The following is a 24,950-nucleotide window of genomic DNA, read 5'->3' on the forward strand; positions in this document are numbered from 1 at the left end:
CTTCTGATCGGCAGCTCAGTGGTTTAACCCGCAGCGCCACCGCGTCCCTATCATAATAACCTTACAGGTATATAAATCAATAGTGTGATCACATCTGGAATATTGCATGCAGTTCTGGTCACTGCATCTCAAAAAGGATATAGTGGAGCCAGAGAAGGTTCAGAGAAGGCCAGCTAAGATGATCAAGGGACTGGAGCAGCTTCTCTACAAGGAAAAGTTGGACATTTGGAACTTTTTAATCTAGAAAGGAGGCGCATGAGAGGGGACATGATTGAAGTTTACAGAATTATGCATAGTGTGGATAAAGTGGACAAGGAGAAGCTATTTTCCCCTTCTCAAAATACTAGAACCAGAGGTTACCCAATGAATTTGAGGCCTGAAGGAATCAGGAGAGATAAAAGGAAATTGTTTTAACACAATCCAACTTTGGAATTCGCTACCATGAGATGTGGTGCTGGCCACCAGCTTGGCTGGCTTCAAAAGAAAGGTTGGACCAGTTCATGGAAGTTGTGGGGATCAATGGCTATTAATCTTGATGGCAGTGTGACTGCCTCTGAAGGCCATCTGCTGGGAAATGAGTGGGCTTCCTTGTGCATTTGGTTGGCTACTGTGAGAAGAGACTGCTGGTTTAGATGTCCCAGGGGTGCAATCTAACAGGGTGCTGCTTATATTCTTAGGTTCTTATGATAATGTTATGAGTTCTAACCCTCAAGAAATGGTCAGTGGCCCATACCTTTAAGACAATTCACTTTTTTCTTGTTACAAAACCCAGAAATGCAGCATTAAACAAATTATGAAGACATGGATGAGGCGATATTGCTATGTTCTACCATTAGGCAAAAAACAGAAGGCAATGGAGGCAGATGCTTCTGAGTGTTGTAAAGGGCACCAAACTCTTAGTTATTCAGTGTATCATGAGATGTATCTTTATTGGCTTGGTGGTAATGAAATGCTGATGGGAGTTTCTGCCTGAGAGGACCATCTCTGGATCAGATTTACTTTTGAGTTGTTTAAGCAGGAAGGTGGAATGGAGTGGGCATTTTCTGCTCTGGTGCAGAAATATATTGGACTTGATCAAAAGGTAGAAAAAGAATCATCCTTGACTTAATATCTGGGACAAATCTGGGACAAATTATTTCTAGATTTAGTGTCTCAGAAACAATTCTTGTAATAGTTCACTTTGGGTATCATGGAAAGGAAGGATGGTGTACCTGCTTTGAGAGGGAAAAAGAACATCCCTCTGTAGGAAGAAGGAAATGAGCTTAGCAACCTTAGCTTGGCTTTTGTTCCATTATGCTTCATAGTTTACCAAAGCATTCCATATAATGGCCCATGTGATTCAAGAGCTAAGAAAAATGCATTCATCAAACAGCAAATATTTTTGTGGCATAGTGGATTACAGAATAATCCAATAAATTCAATATGCTACATTATAATTACAATGCACAGTCTCAATGATACCTCTGAAAAGTGTGCATACTGCAAGCATAACACGTAGACTAGCTTTTATGTATACATAGTGGCTTTGCATGGTACTAGAAATGTGTGACAAATATGCATTATTTTGTTTTTGCTCCATCTAAACACTAACATATCCAGAACCAAAGCTTGAAAGTGTAAGATATTTTCAACCAGTAGCTGATTCCATTTTGTTATCTCTGATAGAGTTTGCGCACATTTCATAATTGACCTCAGACTAGACAGAAAACATCTTCATTGTGCTAAGCTATGGTTTAAAAACAAACAAATGCCTACTTATATCATGTCTCATGGCACTCAGCTGGGCATCAAACCTTTAATCTGTTGTCTGAAAAAAAAATCATATGTGAACCTCAAAAGCTTTTATTATAGGAAGGAGGTTTTGAAGCTGTAAATACAGACCACGTCAAGGAATTTAAATAATGCAACTGTGTATGTGATTGTGGAAAGGAAAATTCACTATGCTTGTGAATTTCACAGATTTTCTCTGCATAAAAGAAAATGAAAATAAGAAGATAGAATGAATCAAAAAGAGGGTTCGATCATGAAAATACCCATCAGTGGGATAATACTACTTTGCCAAACTGATTTTGATGGCATAATTCTGGAGTTAAAATTGCTCCCTGATAAATGGCTCAATGTAGCCTGAAAGTCTGGTGTCACAGAAAATAACTGATTGCTTCAGTGCCACAAGATACAGTGACAATGACTCATCCGCATGTCTTTTGAAGCAGGTTAAAGTGGTGCACAGTTTATCTCAATGGCTTGGGATATTAAAGGCTGTGAAAAAAGGGCTCTTCTAGTCCCTTCAAACAAGTTCTACTTGGAGTCTCTTTGCCTGGCACCATAGCTGAAATCTATTTTTTTTATTTCTTACAATTAGTGTTTAAAATAATCTGTTTAATTTAACAGATCAACTCAGTAAGGATTAAGTCTCATTGAACTAAATTAGTATTGAGTTCCAAGCACAGATGGTATCTTTCCACCTGCAGGTGTAAAAGTGGCTGCACGGAGACAGTGATTTTTGAATAGATAAAGGCTGTTGCGGCTCTTCACTCTGGTATGGTTCTGCTTTAAACAGTAGCTTTCAAGGTTGGCTTTAAAATAAGTGGCAAAAAGGTGTATGTAATTATGTGGCACTTTTCGTTTAGACCAGAGTATGTATGCGTAGGATCTTGCTGTACAGCTGGCAGTTTTGGGCACAATCTTAGCAAATTCACTCAACTAAATTGAGCTTTTCTAAGAACACATATTTTAGATTAAGTTACAGATTACATCTGTGAAATTATGCCTGTTTATGTTAGTTTTCTCATATCTACCATAGATCTGTGTTGCTAGAAGAGAATTAAGATTTTTGTTGCAATCTCATCCATATTTTTGGTAAACTGCCCAGAGTCCCTACTTGGGGGGAGATGGGCAGTGATAAAATTTGATATAGATAGATAGATAGATAGATAGATAGATAGATAGATAGATAGATAGATAGATAAATTTTATTTATTTTTTATTTATTATTCAAATGTTGTTACCGCCCATCTCCCCCAAGGGGGACTAAATAAATAAATAAATAAATAAATATTTAAAATGCAAATCCTATATATTTAATAGAACTTGCAGATATGTGTGCACAGGATCATAGCCATTCTGAGATAGAGACAATAAAAACAGTGTTTTTGGAAGTAAACACATTGTTTCAAGACAGCAAACAACACAGTCATTTCTATATACATTACATTTTTAATCCGTAATTGTACCAAGATATACAAAGTTTCTCCTTATTGTATGAAATTGGATTTTAAAATGTATATTTTTAAGCTATTTATTCTAGTTTGGACCTATAAACTCTCCTCCTATTCATGATTAATTCACAGAATGAAATTCTAAACTCTTTCAAAGGTGCAACGTCTGTGCTTCACTCAAGACATTCCCAGGTGGCTGGTATAAATATATGCAAGAGCCAAATTCATCATTGCAGAATAGGTTTTGTTTGCCAGAATAAAACAAAACAAAACAAAACCATGTTTTCAAGTAAACTTCACCTATTATACCTTCTGTGAACGGCTTTGTGATCCAAGATGATTTTAATATTAGCTGATTTATTACAAGTTTAGGTAAAGGATTAGATGACTTTGGTATTCCAAAATTAAATACTCAAATATATCTTTCTCTGGTATCTGTTTCTCCTTTCTGCTAGGACAAACAGCTAAATTATTTGTATTACCAAAGCCTTGGGGAGGGGGGGAGATTAAAATAGCTATGTGACAAAAAAGAAAAAGTTTATTAAAAGCTTTTTATTTCTTACAATTGGTGTTTAAAACAATCTGTTTAATTTAACATATCGGCTCAGTAAGGATTAAGTCTCATTGAACTAAATGCCAGCACCTGGCATTTTCAAGCAACTGCTGGAGCGCCAGTGCCTGGTATAGCCCATTGATGCTGATGCCACCTTTGGACCTGAGCCCAGCCATCTCCCAGTTTTCCTGTCTGGACTTACCTAATCATGGGCACCTGTAAACCATTCATCAGTTTCCCATAAAGTCCTAGATCAAGGTTGCATAATTTGTTGCTTGTGTGCATTTCCCACATCTTTTTTGTAGTCCCTCCCCCCGCCCTCGATTTTTACAGTAAGTTGTTGGACATTAGCAGTGTGATGATGAAAGATGGTGCATTACATTTTTAGACCAGCTTAGCGTACCAAAGGCTTTATTGTTCCCAGAACCCCTAGCATGTATTTAAAAAATACACAGGGAAAGAAGCTCCAGTCACAAATATATCCCATCACTTAATCAGATGATGCTTTTCATTTCTATCCAGGTGCCAAAAAAAGAAAAAAGTGAATAAAAACTACGGTTGGTTCCCAGCTTCTAAAAAGTTGATTTGACACTATGAAGTGGAGCATAATACAATAAGCATATGAAATGATATTGAAAAATCTGCACTTGTTTCCAGTTGCTTTTTGGACTCAAATTAAGGTGTTAACCATTAAAGCCTAAACAATTTAGGGCCTAGCCTGACAGTCTGTGTCTTCCATTATGAACCTGTCTGCAAGAAAAACACTTCTGAAAAACTGCTTTAAGAGGCCTTCATATCAGGCATCAACCAGGCTCAGGTGTTACAGCTGGCCTCCATTCTCTCGGCCTTTAGAAGAGTGATTAAAGTTTCTATCATAAGTTCAGAAGTATTTATAGATCATATGTATATTTTAATGTGGGATAATGTCTTGGCTTTAACATTTGTTTTTGGATTTCTGTGTTTTAAAAATATGTTCAGCTAACTTAAATGATCTGTAGAGGAAAGACAGGACCAAGCTGAATAAATAGGAAAAGGGCAGTGTGATGCTCCCTTAACAGTATTGTGATATATGAGGCCTTGAAGGTGCTGCCATTTCTCTCCATGATCAAAATGGTTGTCCAGGTAGACAGCTAGTTTTGGTTGAAGGAGGATTACCAGATATCTGAACAGGCAAAGGAGGCAACTGACAATTGGAAAGGAGGAAAAATGGGGCAGAAAGGAGGACACACAAACTGTTTAATTTTCTTGGCATCCACGACATTTACAGCAAAAACTGCAATAAATAAATAAATAAAATAAAGTACTTAGGCCTACACATATTGTATATGAAATTATTTTTTCCAGCATCAGAAAGACTGCTTTTTCAATCACAATTTTTTTCCAACAAATCTTTATTTTCAAGAACATATGCTAATGATAATATAGAATTGACGAAGACACACTTTCCAAATTTCACCATAGAAATATATGGTGAGTCATGTGATCTACAGACTACAGTGATTATAGATTTGAAGGGGCTGGATTGAAGCTGATTGCTGGAATCAGGAAATGAATTATGTAAACCTAGACTGATAAGTTTGTCAACGGACAAGGGAAAGAAAGAAGCAGACAATTTACAAGGTCACAATACAGAAAAGTATTGTGAATGACTACTGTTGTGAAAACAGTCCAAAATAAATAAATACCTCTCCCCCAAGATACTCAAAAAGCCAGACAATATTTGATTTTAAGTCTATGTCTGACAGATGAAGAACATGAGGACAAAAAGGAGGAAATGTCCTTCTTTTGCTGGACATCTGGTTAACCTAGTTGAAGGGCACCAGAAGAAATTCTGCCAGTCCTTTACTTATATCTGAACCCAGTCCTATGTATATGTTTTAAACATGCTTTTAGCTACAGGGACAAGCCCGCTTTTACCAAATTGAAACCCACATTGCATATAGTCTGATATTTCATACATAAAAGACAAGATATACAAAGCAACAACAACAACAACAAAACGGTCCCAAACTAACCAATTAAAGGACCAGTGAATGTGGCAAGGGCCTCCTTTCTGATCCTACGTATAGGATACTGCGTTGCGATGAATTCTTCTAAGCTTCTCTATTTCTTAGGGTAGAAGTAGATATATGCTTTTCATATTCAATCCTTCAGTCTGAGTTTTTTTCTTGGAAAAGTGTTGTACTATTTCCTTCTACCCATCGTGAATGATTAAAGAAAACTAGTCATCCAATCTCTTCTCTATGGATCAAAAAATATGAACACTTGTTAAATCAAGTAAATACAGTTCTCTTCCTCTCCTATCATATAACTGCCCATTGCTCTGCTGAGGGAGCAGTTGTGGCATTTGTTTATTTAACACATTTATTTAGCTGCCCATCTACCCAAGGTCTTCAGCTTCCTGTTCAGCAGAGTTACTAACATCTCTCTGTCATGTTTGCCCCCATTTACCTGAACAACACAGAATGTAAAGATATTTAAGCTTTAAAATTCACATCCATCATCTTTGCTGGGCAAAGCCTTCTCCAGTCTGCATGAACTTTGGGAACTGCTGGCACAACATCTCGTGAGTGCCAGATAGCAGCCAGGGCCTCGCCAGTATTCCTAAAAATGAAACCCATCTTTTATTTTTTACATTTTTTGGTGCAGTGGTTAACTCTACTTCTGATCTCCTACTCCACCTTCACACCAAGTGGATTATCTTTCAGTTTGCACTGACTAGTTTGTTTGACAGCTCAGGAAGCTAAGTAGAATCCAGGCTCCATGGAAACCCCTTGTTACCCCTTTCTTGTCCTCCTAATGCAATTGCTTTGGGATCTGAAGATTTAGAGTCTTTGCCTGTAAAATATCATAAAGTTGACAACATTTAGCAGTACCATGGGAAAATTTCTAAATATACCACCAGTTTTTTTAATGAATGGAACAGTGATTTTGTTCAGTAGAAAGCAGTAACTTACAGATCATGAGACAATCAGTTACGGTGCTAAAATTCTCTCCAGCCAGGGTTTTCTGCTCACATTTGCTATTAGATGCTGCTGTTATCATTTGTTTCTTGAAGTCACTGGGTGTGCTGGGCAGTGAAATTACTCTTGAAGGAGTGAACAGTATAAATGGGCCAGAATTCTTGTTGGCTTTAGAGCATTGACTTCTAAGTTGGAGAAATGATCTTTGTAACTTTCTATAAGTGAGAACTTTAAAAATACATTACCAACCTCCATCATCTCACAATGTCCAGTTGATATTTGAATTTAAATGGCCATTGGAAACTGAAATTTATTCTTTATGCTTATTTAATTTACAACACTAGCAAACAAAGTGATAGACAAGATTGCTCATTTGAATAAATAGACTCAGGCAAAATGTGCAATTTTTGTTTGGGATAGGATAACCCTATCAGAATTAAGCATGATAGAATATCTGAGAGAAATGTAAAGCATCATCAGGTTTTTTGTATGCCATGATAACTATGTTCAAAACAATGAGTAACAAGAGAAGTTTATAAATTATCATGATGCAATAAAATTCACTTAGTGAATGAAGTTTGAGTAATCACAGAAATTAGTATGCATTTAATACTAAAGCCAATTCAGACAACTGCTATAAGCAGTAGATACTAAGGCCTGGGAGGCAGCAAGAACTAGTCTACAGGGTAGCCTGCCCTGTGTCCCTAGACTACCCTGTTGGACTCTAGTGTAGTGAAAGCTGCAGACCCATCCTTAGTATGAACATAAGATTCAGCTGTCAAATTTCTTCATGTCAAAGATCGGATTGTCCTTTGTCCTTGGCAGAGAACTGACTTGGACCTACATATCTGGAGGAAACCATGATGATGAAAAAATGAGGGCATGTGGTCTGTGATGTCACAGGGCAAACTCTGCCCTTTTGTACTTGTACCCTGACCTCAGACACAAGTACATAAGCTATAGGGTCAGCATCATGATGTGTACTTCCTCCTTGCTCCCCACAGATACCTGTGGGGCCAAACCAATTTGTTAACTACTGGCTTTTTCTATTTCACCTATGGTATTTTCATGCTCTCGTAAGTCAGACTCAGATGATAAGGTCTTACAGGGTGTCAACACACAAAATTCAACACACAAAATTCACCTATGCTTCTTTTGACATTCATGCACTTAGTTTTCTGAAAGATTTCTACTTCTGGTTTGAGTCACCTTTCAGTCACTCTTTTGAAGCAGTTCAGACAAGCTACCCTCATCTGGTCTCCATATTAAAGCCTACAATGACCTGACAATCCTAATCTTACTCCTTCTTATAAAGTTGATCTCATCTTGTCCAAAGTCTAAGATTTCAAGCCTTATGTCATCATTTTGTGTACAGGTAGTCCTCGTTTAGCAACCATAACTGGGACTGGCAATTTGGTCATTATGTGAAGTGGTCGCTAAGTGAAACTGTAGCTGTGCTTATGATCTTACTTCGGCTTTCCTTTGCTTCACAGACCTGCAAAGGTCGTAAATGTGATGATTGATCAGAAAGATACTTTTTCATCACTGTCATAATTGTGAATGGTCGCTAAATGAGGCAGTCGCTAAACAAGGACTACCTGTAATAGAAAAACAATATTTTGCCCCTTCCCCTAACCTTACACTGGACTGAATTAGCCTTAAGATGACTTTTCCCACTTGCAGTTAATCACCCACATACCCTGGCAACCTCCTTTTTCTTCTATGTCCTCTACACTGTTGCCTTCCTCTTGTCACCAGTACATGAGTAAGACAGGTTTAAGTCATCCTTAACTGTATCTTTGTTAAAATAATATTGCCTGTTAGGCTTTGTCACCTATTACTTTGGAGAGAAGTCAAATGGCTATAGTGTCTTGAAATAGAAGCAGGATAGGGATCAGCAATGGGTTCAGCAAATGTCATGCTAATATAGTTTTCTGCTCCTCAAGGCTGTTTAAGTTAACTGTGTGGAAAGATCCAGGACATATATAAAGTATAATATTTTTGTACACAATATCACCGAGGTAAGGTTGGTTGCAGGTGTGACAAATTCTCATTTGGACAGCATAATTAGAGTGTTTCTCAACCTTGTTAACTTTAAGATGTGTGGACTTCAACTCCCAGCAAGCTGGCTGGGGAATTCTGGGAGTTGAAGTCCACAAGTCTTAAAGTTGACAAGGTTGAGAAACACTGATATAGAGAAACATCAGACAGAACATGACCTTGAATGGTGGGAAGTAAAATCTGTTATGATCTTGTAGAAAGTTTGCTTTGATTCTGGATCTCCCTGTATCACTATTTTACATAACAGAATGTATCCAGTACTTCAGGAAGAATAACTGTTGCCATAAAGGGGTGGCGGTGAAGCAGCCACAAAGACCCGCTGGTGACCAGAGAGGAGGTAGGATGCCTGCATCTGTATGAAATGCCCAAACACCCCCAGCTGATGTCCAGGTAAAGTGGGACTGCTGCCTGACAGAGTGCTGTTATGGAAGCATATGTCACACAAAGAAATGTATAATTTTGGGGCACCACAAACTTTGAGAATGCCCTGGTTTAGAGAATGGGCATGTGAACCATGATGAGCAGGAAACCAAAGTCCAAAGTCATAATTCTGCTTGAAGATGGAGACTATGGAATGTAAGGGGCCCTTTTCTAAGTGGCAAGTTTCCTTCAGATCCAGTAATCTTCTTTTGATATAACACTAAGACTACCTAGCATAATGTTTAACTAAATTGATATAATAATCTACGGGGAAAATCCTTGTTTTTAATTGTGCACCATATATTACATTGGTGCATCACAGATAACAATAATTCAAGAAAATATTTGCCTCTATTTTAGCTTTACTAGAAGGGAAGCATATTGGCAGTTAACATTATGATTACTGCGATTATTATATATTCATGTACTATTACAACTATTATTGCTATTAACAGCTATAATAGCAATGCAATGTAAGATTAATGGCAGTTTTCCAAAGTTTATATGCACTGAATTGGTCCAGAACTCTCTAAGAGATTAATTAGCAGGAACTAAGTACTGTATAGAAGCCAATCTTAAACACATTGCTTCAGAAGTAACCCCCCATTATGGCAATGTTATTTTCTTGTAAGGAATTATGTTTTGGGGCATGGCCTTTGGCTGAAATTCTAAGCATACTCATGAGAAAGAAAATCCCATTGAACTAATGTGAGTTTACTTCCAAGTAAACATGTCTAGGCTCATACTGTTAGGCTTGTAAATAATTCATACATATCTTTAAAAGCTGTTTCACAAATTCTGCTGACGATTACTTCTCAGTCTTAAAGTCAAATGGCATTGATTCATTTAAGTATAGCTTTTGGGCTCTTTGAAAGCTTAGCAGATGTTTAAATTGTTTACTGCGAGATTAAAAAAAGTCAGCATTTTACCAATTAATTACATCATAACATGTTCAGTAGGTGATGTTTTGATTTGGAGCAATTTGTTAAATGGTACTTGAGGGCTGATATTTGTTTCCATCTGTTCGTAGCTTAGAGAATATCAGGCATAATTATTTCTGTATAAAGAATAGTTGCCATGTTCTTCCCAGCTAAGGGGAGAAATGGCAATGTTACTTTTTTGTTGGTATAAGGAATAAAAGACTTTCAAGTTACATGGTGAAATTGCATGCTTGAAGAAATTGTTTATATTGTTTCATTCCATTATTTAGTTGGAAGCAAGCTCAGTTTCTTGAAAAAAAAGCCTCTGTTTAAATAGGGTTACCATATCTGAACCATATCTTAACTCCAGATAGTCACTAGAAGCCAGCAAAGAGAGAGGAAAACTTTTCATTCTTTGCTGCCCAGATACAGATTTTATAGCCCATATATAGTACCCCTATTCTTTAAATAAAATAAGCAAAAGGTAAAATGACTTTGAATGGTACAAGCATTACTTCCCATAGGCTAAAAAGGAGGTTTAGTTAAAACTGGGCTCAGTTTTATAGTACTTTCTAGTACTGAAGACCATTCTTGTAAAAAAGTGACAGGAGAGAGAGTCCTCTCTACACACATTTAAAGGGCATTTTCTTCACTCTAGAAACCTTGAAAAATATATATGTGAAATTAGAGGCAATTTCTGGGAGAGCCAGTTTGGTGTAATGGTTAAGGCATCAGACTAGAAACCAGGAGACTGTGAGTTCTAGTCCTCAAAACCAGCTGTGTGACCAGTCCCTCTCTTTCAGCCCTCCCCTCTGAAGAACCTTGCCAAGAAAACTGCAGGGACTAGTCCAGGCAGTTGCCAGGAGTCCAAAACTGACTTAAAGGCACCAAAAGAAAAAAAGAGGCATTTTTTTTGGATAATCTGTAGGACTGTAAGGAGCATGTGACATTTTGTGTTTTTTAAATGAAGCACTTGTTCCAAGCAAATATAAATTAATCTGTAACAATTCTACAAGGTTCTTTAAAAGCAGAGGATAATAGTTAAACCTAGATATATTTTGCAGAAGAATTACCCAACAATTAAGCAATCCACAAGATGCCTAGAGCATAAAACCCCACATCCAAATCTTATATCATCTCATTTTATTCCTTAAAATATTATGAGAAGAGTTCAAAGCCAGGAAATCTGGAATACTTCTACAGCTGATTTGTCCATGACCCCATCACATAGCTTGAATTACCATCACTGAAATCCATGTCAGAGTGAGATCATTCACAAATTGTGTACAGGTGCTTCCCCAAACAGACTCAAGATAGCAATTCTTTCATTTCAAATCCTCCCCCTTCCTCCACTTTCCTCCCACAATTTTTTTTAAAAAAATTGTGTGCTATGGTGCATATCTTACCTACCCTTTCCCCCTTAAAGACATCTTGAAGTTAACTTAAAAAAAATCTTGCAAAGATCTGACTTTGAATGTCATCTGAATTTACTTGCTGTTGAAAAGCCTTCCTTTAAAAAATGTGAGATATTGTGCATAGTAATACTGAAAATCTTAATAGCATCAAATCTCACGTTAGATGGAAATACTTTAGAGACTATTTTCAAGTTCCTACACATAGGATTTCAGTCAACTGCTGACTCATCAACATTTCAAATCAAATTATCCATTTAGTCGTATCCGACCCTTGGTGATTCCATAAGCCAGCTCTCTCTATGATTTCCGATCTTGTGCAGCTTCTTTCAGTTGCTTTATATTTTGGCCTGTGTCTGCTTTGATTACATCCAACCAACGTGTTCTTTGGCGTCCTTGTCTTTTGCCACTGACCATTCCAAGCATAACGTCTTTCTCCAGTGATGTTGATCTCATGACATGACCGAAGTAACTAAGTCTAAGTTTTGTTATTTTTCCTTCTAGTGACATGACTGGTTTTATGCGCTTCAACACTTCTTTAGTTGTTATCTTTGGAGTCCAAGGGATGCGCAAGAGCCTCCTCCAACACCATAGTTCAAACAAATCAATTTTACTTCTATCCAACTTTTTCATCATCCAACTTCCACAGCCATATGTAGTTATGGGGAACACGATAGTGCAGACTAGTCTACACTTAGTCATCAAGCTGACACCCTTGTTTTTCCAAATTTGATTCATACTCATCGTTGCTGTGCGACCCAGCATGATTCGGCGTTTAATTTCTTGGCTGCATTCGCATCAACATTTAGAGGCTTGCAATTGAATTTGTGAATTTTCTCCACTGAAGCATATTACATTTGCAATGGCCTTGGAAAAGCTGAACTGATATTTGTGACATGGGTGTCCCTAATGAGTGCAAGAGGGGCCAAATGACAAAATGTGCATTGTGGTATCACATCACAAACTACATGTCTTACAGGTTGGCCTGCAATGGTGTGATACAAATAAGAAAGGCTGGGGTTTCTTTGCTATGTCATGATGCACATTTTGTCATTTTCGCATCATCATGGTTTGCATCAGATGCCTCTATGTGATAGTTCAATCACAAATGAAAGATCGCAGTTCTGGGTCATTCAGTGCTGAACATGGACATGTGAGTCAGCTGGTATAACTCAGTGCTTAGTTGTTGGACACTCAAAATGTGTGCTCAAATTCAAATTCTTGTTCAGCAGCACTTTTGCTGAGTGAGTCATCTCACCATAAGTTTCACATTGATTTTCCTATAAATGCAGATAAAGGTTGAGATAAACAAAATTGCCCAAAGTTGACCATTTCTTCTACAGTGACAATGTTAGCATGGCATAAGGTGTTTTGTAGGAAAATATTATCAACGATACAACCAAGTTGATATTTGATATCCTTATTTCTCAGATGAAACATGAAAATCTTATTAAAGTTATATTTTGCTTATATCAAATAAATCAAGATATAATTGCACATTAAATACCTCCTACCTCCTAAGATTTCCAGGAATATTTTAGGCTGAATAGGGTTGTGTTACTGTTTTTGTTATCCATGAGTGCCATTTTCCAGTCAAGCCAAGGACAATTAACTCCTCACTTAGATACAAAAGCTGTTTTGTTTCTCTTTTGTTTAACTTATAATAATAGTAATTGACCATTCTGCAATACAAACTAATAATTGATTGAATTATTATGTGCCATCAAGTTGGTGTCAACTCTCAGTGACCACATAGCAGCCTTCTCCAGGATGATCTGTCCTAACCTGGCCCTTTAGGCCTTCCAGCAGTGCTTCCATTATGCTGTAATCAAGTCCATCCACCTTGCTGCTGATCATCTTTCCTTCCATCTTGCCCAGCATTAAAGACTTCTTGTCTCCCCATAATGTGTCCAAAATATAATAATCTTAGCCCCAAGTTCAGTATCTTTTGCATGTATTAACAACTCTCTTAACTGTGGAAAGTTTTCCCAAACTGAGCAATATAATGTAAATACAATTTAAAAAGTAAATACTTTTTCCTTTTCATCTTCCTCTTCTGCCCAGAAAGAAGTATACTAATCCTTTACATTAGCTTTTCAAAGTGTTAGCGTTTTCTTACTCACTATCCTAGATAAACATATCAATATTTCTAGTTTTGCATCCATTTTTTTAAACAGAAACAGTTAAATGCCATAGTAACTTTCTTTTTAGTCATATAACTGATAATATCATTTTGTAAGAACTTTGTTACAAAGAAAAGACTGAATCTAGTAGATTTTGAAGAGAAAAAAACCCTCATCTTACAGAAGTTAAGCCTGTACAATGTAACATGTGTATAAAAATTTGGGGGTGAGAGAACTGAGATATAATGGAATCCCATGGTTGTACTTTCATTTATAAGAATAGTTAAAATAATTGTTCGGGTCTGCATTTCCATATAGAATTCTGTTTTCTATAAGCATTTGGCAACAAAAAGAGACTTCATATACACTGGATTTTGGACTATCCAGATGTTTGCACAGTAGATTATTTTTATGATTGGGAGTGTACTGTCTTTGACTTTCCCTGTTTTATGCTTACAGTATGTATGTTCTGGAGAGGGAAATCCATTTCCTAATGATAATTTCTAACATTGAATCATTATTTCAAGGAGCATTATTCAAACTGCACGGACTTTAAAAAAAAACAAATTCAGTCATGTAATAATCTCTTCTCTAAGCTATTGCGTGGCTCTCGGGCATATCTCAAGGTCTTTGACAGAAGAAGAGGAAAAACGGAAATGTTCTTTTTCAAGCGAGTATAGACAGAGCTTCCCATCTCAACAGAAACCCCTTGTCATATTTTCATCAGTTTGCCAAACGATTCTGTGCACCAGGCATCTGCAGGGGGCAGATTCTGTCTGCCCGATCTGCAATCCATTTGCCTTTGCTGTCTGCCCAACGGGAAATTCCAAATTCTAGAATCTCGGAGGCTGATTCTGCCTTGCCCTAAACAGAGGAGCCAAGCTTAAAGGTTGCAGCCACATCCTGTTATCTGGGGAAACCGTCAAGTGAATCTACTGAGTTGCCTTTCTGTTGGAAGTGCTTGCCCTGAATTTTATGCTCTGCGATGGCCTTCTCCTTTGATAATCTCCAGAGAGCCCTTGGGCACAGAAATCCATTATGTTAATTGCTTAACAAATTTGTTAAATATGCAGAATGGGCTAAAGGTCGCATCACAGACAGTTCATCACAATGCAACCCAGTGGTGAATGCCCAGCAGCCGCTGGATGAAACTGAATGAGAAGGACTGCACCTTCTTGTAGGGACAAAGTTAACTCTTCAAGCTGATAAATGCAATAGCTATTTGAATCCTCCTGAAGACAAGCCAGCATCTGCAATTACATTTTTCCATATCTGCAGAGTTTTAACATTGCTTTCAATACTAGATTTAGATGCTTCATGGCAAATGCTTATCTAGTTCTTTTCTGCCCATTTTCTTCTTTTCTGAGCAGACTGGTTGATTTATTATATCTCTACTTTCCCCCATTCCAGTTCCTGCAGCCTTACTGTTCTCTTCAACAAATTAATGCTTTTTAATGATATTTTATACACTTCTGCTTGTTCTTGATGCTTCCTGCAGTAGCCCTTTTCCAACGTAGGCCTCACTTTACTCTCACTTCCATTTCTTTTCATGAGATGTTCCTGCTATATATGGCCCCTTTTTTTGTTACACCTATTCCTGCTGGCTCATTATGTTTATAATTCCTTTACAGCAGCAGTTCTGTTTCTTTGTCTCTTCTACACACCCAGAGATCTCACTTTCTCATTCACACACAGCCATGCACTCACAAGTATCACATACCTTGGCACACTTAAGGCCAGACCTGGGCGGGGGGGAGAGATGTTTGTTCATGCCCTGGCAGTCTAGGACAAGTTCACCAGAGGCTCCAGAGGAGAGCAGCTGTGATGGCACACTGCTATGCTGGTTAGCAGTGGCAACTGCGAGGATGGGATGCCCGTCAAAAAGTCAAGATGGTGATTGCAAGTACACAATGGGAGCCGCATCTTGTGATGCAAATAAAAAAAGGTGGGGCTTTGATTGCATATTTGTGGCTGCCATCTTGACATTTTTATTTCCACCCCCATCCTGGGTTCTCCGAATTCCAAATGTTCAGCTCTGCTGGCTAGAAATTCAAGGCGCTCAACTGATTTGGGTTGAATAGCCCCTTTTGTAACTAGGTTAGGGGGTGTTCCTTTATATTAAACAATTAATAAGACACTGGTTATGATGTTGGAACAGCAACAATTCCTCTCCAAAGCAAAACAAAAATTGATTAGCACTGGAATAAATATAACAGCTTATCCCTATTGCAAGCCCACCATTTTAAAACAAACAAACAAACTAGGCATGTAAGTGTTGGGCAGCTGAATCAATCCAGTTGTTTGTGGGTGCATAGCCAGAAGGGCAGTGAAACAATAACAGACTTCTTCCCCAAAGCTTCCATTATTTCACATGCTTGCCATTTATATTTCCAGAAAACCCTTTCTAAAAAGAAACAGTGAATGACACGCTGTGGGCAGAGGTAGCAGTGGTGATGGGGGTGGGTGGGCAGGAAGAATTAGGTGAGCCTGTTGAGCAAGTGGGACAGCAGGAGAAGTGAGAACTGATGGACAGGGAAGGATCAGGTAAGGAAGTACTTTACCTCAAGTCTTCCCAAGTGTGTGTGTGTGTGTGTGTGTGTGTGTAATGGTATGTGAGAAAGACCTTGAGAAATGGGGCAAAGAGGTGCTGCCTAAGGAACGATCAGATAAGAGACAGCAAGTCCGCAGCTGGATAGTGGGCGGGGCAAGAGGCTCAGGAGAGACCCTCCCTAGTTTCTCAGGCTGTAAAAGAGACAGCGGGAGAATTGTACTTTCAGACCTGCAAGATTCTTTTGATGTAACTTTACAATAAAATAGAATTAGCTCATCTGGTCATGTTCCCTTGTCTAGTCTACCTGGTAAGGCTGACAGTGTGTGCCTCTGTACCCTCTTTCTCATTCTTTGACAGGTCAAAATAAAGTCAGAGCTGTTCTGCTCATTCCTCACATGTCTGCTCTAGGTTTATTACTTTACTTTAGGGGTGATGCATTGGGGGCTCTACTTCTAGGAAGGCTGGGAGAAATAGGGCAATTTGAGATCGGTGCCACCTGTGCATTTTCCCCACAAGACGTTGAAGTTTCCAGCTATCTTGGCAAACCTGGTTAATTAACTCCACAAGTTAATCAGCTTGGCTGTCATCCCAGAAGAAACCCTGCTGCGACAGTTTCATGGTGCATCTTTTGGAACAGCAGGACAGGGCAGGTTCCCATTGGAAGGGACTCCTCCCTCATCTTGTCTCCCCTTCTGAGATTTTTCCTCCTTCAGAAGCTAAGATGCTTTGGTTCCTTAGCTGCTTCTTCCCTATCCTTCCCACTAACACTGGTGCAGCTTTGCCTCTTCCTCAACAGCAGCGAGCTTTCCCCCACTTCTTCTCTTACACCAAAAAGCAAGTGTAATGTAGGGTTGGGGTCAAGGTTTCTGACCGGCACCAGAAAGATTTAGGTTTAAGTCCACCCTCGGACATGCAAGCTCACTGAGTGAAACTACTTCACAGGATCATTGTCCTGAGGAAAAATTGAAGGATAGTGTGCTTCGTATACCATCTTGAGTTCCTGAAGGAAAGATGGGATAGAAAGCCAACAAATCAGTTAATTAATTAATTAATTAATTAAAAGCTAATGAAGTGAGATGAGAACTGAGGACAAGGAGCAGTATCTCTCCTGGTTTTAGCATTCTCCAGTGCCTAGCTTGAGAAAGGCACAAGGGGAGAATTGCTGGATATCACATGGCAGTGCAAATATGATTTTTATTATGTGTGTGTATGTATGTATGGGAAGTGAAGTCTGTAGCATGTGGAAGGAGCCTTTGTCTTATTTTCTGGATTATCCAGAGCTGAGTACAACATCTTCCACTCCCTGAGATCTCTGAATACTTTTACCAATAGGAAAATTCTTTAGATTCATAATAGTATAAATATTAGTAAAAACTGAGAGCACCCGTTCATTGAGTCTTGTGGAAAAGAGATTACTAACTTGCATGAACTTCCTCTCTTCATTTCTCTTACATTTTCTGATCTCAAGGTTGCAAAATGTGTGTGACTTTGCTATTTATGACTGGGAAAGAATCAAGTGTTCACGTTTGTGTGTCTAACACCTGTCATGCATATATTTGGAAGTTATTATTAAAAGCACAGTAAAAATTGGAGCTTAACCTCCTTGAAATTATGAAGTAAAGCTGGATATGCTCTTCTGCATAATTTATAGCCCAGCCTACAAACCAGTTAAACTGCAGGATTTGCATATAAGCTCACCGAGTCCTTTTGGAATATACTTTATAGTAATATTAGCATTGCTTTACTTTTTGTGACCCACATAGCCCACCTCCCCCCAAATCTTGAAAGTAAGCACAGTATTCATTTCTGATATTAAGTCTGCAGTTCTATGCATGCTTCCTCCCAAGAAAGTCACAGTGTAGGTCTGAGAACCTGTGACCTTCTAACTCTTGCTGGACTCCAACTCTGATTATCCCTGAAAATTGGCTCTGCTGGCTGAGGCTCATAGGAATTGGAATTCAGTAACATGTTTTGCATTCCTGTCCTACTGGGTTAAAAAAATGAAAATGTAGCATACCAGGTGGAAATAAAGACATGGGGCAGCATCTCAGAAGCTTACTATTAGCTAATTTCTTTCTATATGTAGCCTCCATGCTACATTCAACTGTGTTCTGGTGCAACCCCCAATTGCCAGAAATGGGTTAGGGGACACAAGTGGATGTTGTGGACAGTAGGAAAGCAGTAAGCCAGAAGTGGAATTGACCTTGCAATTTTCTGGGCTCCTTTTTTTATAACACTACTCCAGAATGACAGATAACATTGAACATATGAACATTTTCATTCTGCCAAACAAAGTGAGGAGATTGAATAATGGCTACAGGATGAGTTCTAACTGATCACACCATATTCCCAAATCTCCTTTTTAAGGTTTTAAGTACTCTTACTTTAAAGAAGACAAAATTTGATTAGGTTCCTCTTGTACGGTGTTTGAAACAGATTGGGATCAGCCCACCTCGTAATTGTAGCAGTGTCTATTCCTTGCTGATTTTAGAAACCCCAGAAATATTTTAAGATGAACTAGAAAGCAAAGGATGCCTGGATATGTTTTCAAAGTTTGCACTGAAAAACAAAACACTGCATCTGCTCCTGGTATGAAAGTCAGCAAAATAGGCTTGTTCTGTTGTTATTCCCCAGGAGAGCTTTCATGTTTTCCTTTTCCTAAATATTGGACTCAAGGTAGGAAAATTCTTTTATCTCATTAGGTGCTGTAAACTAAAGCAATTAGCATACTGGAATTATAGTATCATCTTTTTAAAAAAAATCCTGTCTGCCAATATTATTATACGCTTGTTCTGTTGTTTATTAAACTAAAGCAATTAGCATACTGGAATTATAGTACCATCTTTTTTAAAAAAATCCTGTCTGCCAATATTATTTTTGGAGAGAAAGTCTTAATGTGTTCTAGACAAATAACAACAACAGGAACAGTTGCTTGGCATTCAGTAATGATGCTCGTTGCTCACAAGAGCACAGCTCCACATGCTACAAGTCCATGGGTAAAAAATGAGGGACCAGCCTGTGACAGCACCCTATTGGTAAGCGTTGGAAAGCCTCTCAAGTTTTGTATGTATATTTAAAAGAAGTTGCTAAGGATTTGTCGTCAGTGGTCTTTGATTTATGCCTTTCATCTCTCGACTGTTGCTTTACTAGTCGTTTCCGACTTCCCATAGAGGTTCCTCCATTTAATGCTGAGTTTACAGTACAAATATAATTTCACACCATTCCACAATTATAGTGCCAAAGCAATCCTGAGATGACCCCCAGAAGTTAAATCAACTAACATAGATTGCAACTTAGATCATCCAATTTACAATTGTTCCCAAAAGAATAAGGGGATAATCCAAGTTTGCCATTAAGGAAGTGCTAAAGAACAAAGATGATAGAGCAAGAGTGCATAATGTTTTTGATGGCCATGAGCTGCCTTTTGCTTCTGAGTGGCAGGCTGGGGGTAGCACTTCCAGAACAGGAAAGACAAAAATGGAATTCAGTTGTGTTTACTTATAAATGTACTTAAAATTATATGAATTAAATTCAGTTAACAAAGTAACTTCCCATGCTTTCCCCCCTTTTTCACATTACAAATCAGAATTCCAGAGGAATTTATGAAAAGGCTCTGAGGTCTCATTTAAGGCTTTTGTGCATGTCTACATATAATGAACCCCTGTGCTAAATAAGATAAAACAGTAAGCAGGAAGTTTATTGCTAGAGTTAACCAGATCTTAGCAGCAAAACTTGATGACTCTAAATGGCAGCAAAGTGATACAGAAAACTCCAGTCCTTTGCTACCATCTAATGGTCATCCAGATTATTGCAAGCCAGCCTTACATATAGCAATTTTTAAATGGAGAGTTTCCTTTAAGTCAAGCGTGATTCCTGAAGACCTCATGGACTTGTCATTTTCTTGCAATGAAGCAGAAATGATTTTTTGCTGTGACTTGCATATGCAAATTTCAAAAAGATTCAGGGTGTCCGCATAATAGAATTCTAGATTTCCAGCTAATATTGCTGTTTGCTCTTAAGCTTAGATCTGTTTAAGGTATAACTTCTAGTTGGACTGTCTGTGCTGTCTTCTGTTCTACATCTGTATTCACTAATGGGAAGCTTATAACAATTTATTCTTATTCTTTAAACACGGGTCCTCTCTTTAATGTATTAACTCCTGCCATATTTTCTGGCCACAAATTCCATAAATTTAATTATGTGCTCTTTCACTCAGTACCTGGTTAATTTATAGAACCTGCTGCTAAAAGATGTAGTGATGATCACAAGCCTGATTGGCTTTAAGAGTGAGGTAAGATAAATTCTTGGAAGACAAGGTTGGTCAGTGGCTATTAATCATGATGTCTATAGGCCAGTGTTTCTTGACCTTGGCAACTTTAAGATGTGTGGACTTCAACTCCCAGAATTCCCCAGCCAGCCATGTTGAAGTCCACACATCTTAAAGTTGCCACGGTCGAGAAACACTCCTATAGGCCATGTTCTGCAGTACCAAAGGCATATGCATTTGGTATCACTGTTGAAGAAAGATACAGAGCTAAGGAGAATTACATGTTCTCTTCATATTTTCCTGTTTTTAATTCCTCGTAATGCACTTGCTTCCTTTTCATACAAGGCTGTCTCAAACAGCAAATTAACAATCCTATAATAAACAGCAGGATGGCTGTTTAAAAGTTGCAGTTCATTTCAGGGACAGACTTTGTACCTATCCCCCCGCCCCCCCATATTTTATATGTTCCTTATTGTTTGAGGTGATTGTTGTTATTTTACCTATTAGGTCTTTCTTGGAAAAATGTATTTATAAGAAAGATTTTTAGATGACACTCCTTCTTAATACACTCCAATTTGATTGCATTTCCGTTTATTGGCACTACATGCATATAATTATCTACAATTTCACCCAAGCACCATTGAGAATTTAAATTCCAGCTTTCGATCATGCTAAGTCCTGCTTAGGGAATTCCAAATGTGGAATTATCCCAAGCATCCAGACCCATTTGGAAATATTTTAATATGGGTGACAGGCCCTTAACTATAACAGCCACATGTGTAATAATGAATCCTTATGTCCACATGTGGAAATCTTGATGCTGGCTGTTTTTAAAACAAACACTTTAGCTGGATAGAAGGAAAATACCATACTCCATTTCATTGCAATGATCCTGAAAATTGGTGGGAGGATTTTCTCAGACAGGGAGAAGCGGGTAACAAAGTTTGCCATTAACTCTTTGTCTACTCCATTTTGAACTATGCTGTTCTTTGAGAAAGTCTAGAAAAATTGCCATTAATTTGGATTAATGGCCCAAAGAGAGAGCGAGCTCTCAAGGAGCATTTAATGCTCTTGAGAGATTAATGAGTTTATTGTGGCATGGATTTTTGTAGGCAGGGGCACAACACAGATAGTCAGTTAACACCCTGGAGGGTAAAAAGATTTAAAATTAAAGTTAAAAATATTAGAATGCTATTCAAGCACACTATGCTGTATGTGTATGGTGAATATGAAACAGTACAATGAACATGCGGCTTAATTTTGGTGACAGGCAAGCTTTTTTTTTTTTGGAAAGCTCCCCCCAACTCCAATATAAGTCTGTCGGTCATTCTGGCATATCAGGCAGAGCAGATCTGACTGACAATATAAATTAAGATGCAAGTGTAGGAGTTAATTATAGTTTTCATGGTTCCAAGATGGCATGAGCTATGTGCTTAAACATATTCCGTTTCTTTTCACCTTCAAGGCAAGGATTCCTGTTTCCTATATTGTTCCTTTTCTCAAAAGCATATATCTGTAATTTGAACAAAACACATTTTGGTCAAGATGTCTGAGTTGCTAAAGAGGAAGAGAGTTTGGATGAAACTCATTGCTTGTGTGTGTATGCGTATAATCTGGTGGTTTATGGTCACATAATTTGTTCAGATTTGTTAGATTAGGCCTTCAGAAATTATTCCTGGCTGAGATGGGCAAAACTGGGCTGATAGCCACCACAAGGTCTGTCTCAGACATGTATTTCCTCACTCCTGTGTCTGTAAGGAGAGATCCCAATTTCTTGGCCTCTCTGTAAAAAAGAGACTTTCTGAGAAATGCTGGCTAAATTCTCAAAGCTGAAAATTGGGTTTCCACCACTGCTTGTCTCTAGAGCAGTGTTTCTTAACCTTGGGCATTTTAAGATGTATGGACTTCAACTCCCAGAATTCATCAACCAGCATGCTAGCTGGGGAATTCTGGGAGTTGAAGTCCACACATCTTCAAGTTACTAAAGCTGAGAAACACTGCTCTAGAGTAAAGATAAATGCCTGTAGTGATGCATGATGAACATCTGGCTGGAAACATTCACCTCCCTTCCACACTGCACTAAACCTTGGTTTGTTTAGCAATGGTTAATGAAAGAAATTACAATTGAGTTCATTTGTGAAATTCTCTAAGCCTAAATGAGAAGCAAAGAGTCATTTTGGACCAGAGGGTTACCTCTTTATAACATATATTTATGTTACAAGAAGACAGATTCCAGCTGAATGTTTGGAAAAAATTCCTGACAGTAAAAGCAGTTCAAAAGTACAACCAGAGAAACAGTGGGCCTCCTTTCACTGCATGTCTTCAAGCAGAGGCTGGACTGTCTGGGGTGCATCATTTGTGATCCCTGCATTGATTGATGGTTTAAATGGTCCCTTCAAACTCTATGATTCTACGATTTTTGGCCTCAAACAGCCACAGGGGAGATGCTGGTAACATTACAAGAATGGGAGGATGTGATTATGGAGGGCCTTGCTTGAGCATTTTGGGGGGCTAGGAGCCAAGAGAAAATAAATGCACGAAGCCCAGCATTTTTGCTATTTTATAAAAAGAAGCTGTTAACGGTTGAAACTGCTAACAGTTGAAAATTTTAGTGGCTTAACCTGGGGTAGGTTTGATGGCTCCAAAGATGGAAGGGAATGTAGAGCATAGCCTATGGTTCCCCACCTCTGCCATAAACCATGATTTACAAATCTTGGTGGCTGGTTTCTTGCAACACACTACATGAAAATCAGACAAAGCAGTCATTGTTCAGAATTTTCCTAGGATACATTATGTAGATAATGAATAGATAATCTGGCATCCTCCACATATTTTAGACTACAACTCGCAGTCCATTGGCCATGCTGATTAAAGCTTGAAAGAGAGAACGTTTGAATTACCAGAAGGCCTTGAGTTGTCCATCCCTGTTGTACAGAAACACATTACTTTCCTGCTTTCTAATATCTGAAGCAGCTCTAAATCAAATAAGGACTGTGTCTGTCAAGTGGACTTCCTAGGAAAAATCAGTGCAGAAAAATTCTGTCCACCCATAGTCAGATATCTTTCCTGCAGACCCATCTGGATATCACATTCCACTAAAACTTCATATGTTTCTCCATGGATGGATGAATGGATAGATAAATAGACGTAGCAAGAATGTTGTAAGACTGAGCCTCTGACCTACAATGGAGGTCTGCACAACAATTAGCCTGTCCTTTATTTTAGGGTTAATCACAAGGTTGAAAACTCGGCAACATTCAGCCAGTTTGAAACTAAGGGCTGAAATGTCACTTTCGAAACAGGGTTAAGAAGGTCGCACAGCTGCAAATAATAATAGCTCGATGAAAATCAGATTCTGACTGCAGCCCACTTCAAGAATAACATTGGAACAGGAAGCAAGCCTGTGTGATATTCTTAGCCGTAAAGCCATACACATTTTTGCAGATATTTTATTTTGCTGTTTGTTTTAGTTTCCAAGATGGAAAACAGAAAGGCCTTTCTTAAGTCTAGTTATTTCACACCATTCCTTACCAATGATAGTGCAATGGCGAATTTGTGGTTATCTGTTATATCAAGAAGGACAGTATATAAAGTAAGGATGAAAAGTAGTTTTGAAATTATTTCAGGGTCATTCCAACAAAGTGGCAGTTGCTTCATTTTTTTTTTTTTAGTGTTTCTCTGTGGTCTAGTGGGATTGCTCAAAAGGTATGCCTATTCTGTTCAAAACGAGAAAAGCAAAATTAAGCTCAATATTGCCCAGATGTTTATTAAACATAAATACTGCTGAAGAATGGTTTCCTTCCAACTCCCTCCCTCCCTTTCTACTTAAATAAACTAAAGATTCCTACTCCATTTGACTCCATGGACACTTCATGTTGTCATTTTGACTTCCTAGTCTAGCCATTGGATTTCCTAGTGGTCTCCCATCCAATTATTAAAGAGATTTCACCCATTTAGCTTGGTTAGCCAAGCTGGGTTAGGTACTACCACTTATCTGACCCATCCCCCACTTACTGTAATGTAATTGGCTCTGTCAAGCTCTACATTTTCCTTTACATTAATCTCTTAGCAAATGTGCCCATGGGGAATCAAGGTATCAGATGAATAGCTTGATTACTACTTCATCAAAATTTGATAATATGTTCTGCTATAGGGCTAGGATTAATTTTCACTGGTGTATTTTCAGTATATTCAAATACTTTAACAAAATATATCTGTCCATGTGCTGATGTGCATCAACTGCCATTAGAGCAAATATGTATTACAGACACATCAGAAATGTATGAAAAATGTGTATAGCTAATTTATGAAGCCATTTTTCCCCCCTTTCCAGAGACAGTGTGAATTAGCCAACAGTAAATACATCTTAATGCAGCAGTTCACAGCACTTAGCTGACATGAGTTCATCTTGGAAAAAGCTAAGTAGGCATGGCTGAGCCAGGACTGTACACCATCAGGAAAT

At 38.2% G+C, this 24,950-nt stretch overlaps 1 protein-coding gene across 1 annotated transcript in view; it reads left to right on the forward strand.

Moving 5' to 3' along the window:
- Positions 1-24,950, forward strand: part of CREB5 (cAMP responsive element binding protein 5) — a 266,147-nt gene that overhangs the window by 28,567 nt on the left and 212,630 nt on the right. The window lies entirely within an intron of this gene.

This window comes from Candoia aspera, chromosome 4 (genome assembly GCF_035149785.1).
Source record: "Candoia aspera isolate rCanAsp1 chromosome 4, rCanAsp1.hap2, whole genome shotgun sequence".
In the NCBI taxonomy this organism is placed as follows: Eukaryota; Metazoa; Chordata; class Lepidosauria; order Squamata; family Boidae; genus Candoia; species Candoia aspera.